The sequence below is a fragment of the Galeopterus variegatus genome, unplaced genomic scaffold, assembly GCF_000696425.1.
Source record: "Galeopterus variegatus unplaced genomic scaffold, G_variegatus-3.0.2 Scaffold6384, whole genome shotgun sequence".
Taxonomy (NCBI): Eukaryota; Metazoa; Chordata; class Mammalia; order Dermoptera; family Cynocephalidae; genus Galeopterus; species Galeopterus variegatus.
In genome coordinates this window covers 68,517-70,079 of record NW_007732495.1, presented here as the reverse complement: position 1 = coordinate 70,079, position 1,563 = coordinate 68,517, and positions in this window count along the sequence as shown.

The following is a 1,563-nucleotide window of genomic DNA, read 5'->3' as shown; positions in this document are numbered from 1 at the left end:
CAGGTGTTAACATACTAGTTTACAGAACATCAGCAAAAGTGGGACACTGGCATTTACAGGTCTTATTCAGATTTCTCTCCTTGTCTCACCTACTTCCTTTTTGTGATATGGGATCCAAGACAGGATTTAATTTTACTTGGTTGTCCTGTCTCCTTAGAGAAATTTCCGTTTTAAACAGCAGAGGCTTCTCCCTACTCCCCCAGTACCCTTCAGAGTGGCGGCCCTGGGAGCTCCAAGTCTCAGATCAAGATGTGCGTATTTTGTTTGGTTGGGTTTTTTTTTGCTGGGTGCCTGGGTTAGGTGAGATCGTCCAGCTGGCCCTTTGGGCAGCTTTGGCACAGGGGACCACCTTCCACTTCTCCACGCAGTTTGGCTACCCAGGTCCTCCTCCTACCTCTCAGGCTGACCTCCTGCCCTTTGCAGCCTCCTCCATTCCGAACTCTTGCCCTCCCTTCAGTTGGTGATGTCTCTGAAGACTTGCTTTTTGGCCATCTTCTCTTTCAGTCTGGGTCTTCTTTCTGGATGATCTCTTGTGGCTTTGAGCATTTTGCGAATCTTCAGAAAACTCACTCGTTTATAATTTCAGCCCAGGACATTTCTCTGTCCCAGACCCACAGAGCCCATAGTTTGCCTGATGCTGTTTTCCATTATCTCAAAAACATTTCCGTGTCAGTATGTGCAAAATGCAGCTCGTACTTGCTCTCCCCCTCCTGGTTCCCTTCCAGTGCTCCCAGCCTTTGTAAATAGGGCTGAACTCCCTAGAGCCTCCCTGTTAACCCTCCACCCCACCACTAATCCGGACTTGTTGATTTTACTTTTTTAATCCCCCCCGGGCCTGCCCGTTTCTCTCCATAGGCACCACCATCCTGCAGTAGCTTTTCTGTTCATTTCCCCTGCACTTGCTTTGGTGGCCTTCACTCAGTTGTCCACACTGCAGTCTGAGTAACATTGTTAAAATGCTAACCTGATTGTGTTATGTTCTGTCTGTAATTTTTTTTTTAACTTTCTGTTGCTTTTAGGATAAAGACAGGCCTCCTTATGGGGCCTTCAAGGCCCTACACTGCTGATCCAGCCTCTTGTACCCTCACTCCCTGAGGTTCCCTACTCTGGCCTGGCTGGCTTTGCTTTCCCCTCATGTGCTGTTCCCTTTGGTTGGGAGGCTGTTACCTGTCTACTCAGGGAATTCTTAATCTTCCTGCAGCTCTCTACCCAATTATCTATTCCTCAGGGAAGCATCCTCTGACCTCCCTGGGCTAGTCCAGGTTTTGTTTTACAGGTCCTGATCTCTCCTACTTCCTCTCTCCTTGGTAGCCCTGTCATAGATGTAACTTTATAAGCATGAGCCTGGCACCCAGTAGGTACTTTAGATGTTTGCTAAATGAGTAAAGAAATGATGGGATGCTTAATATGGCTGCCTAACTGCCTCTGTGTAGACATTATTCCCTTTGAGAGTTTGCTTAGCCTGGTTATTTATGTCCTCTTCCTCTGTTGCTTTTGTCAGACAGGTCAAGAAGGTTGCAGGGGCCACATGTGAGAAATGAAGGGCCTAGGGAGACAGTCTGA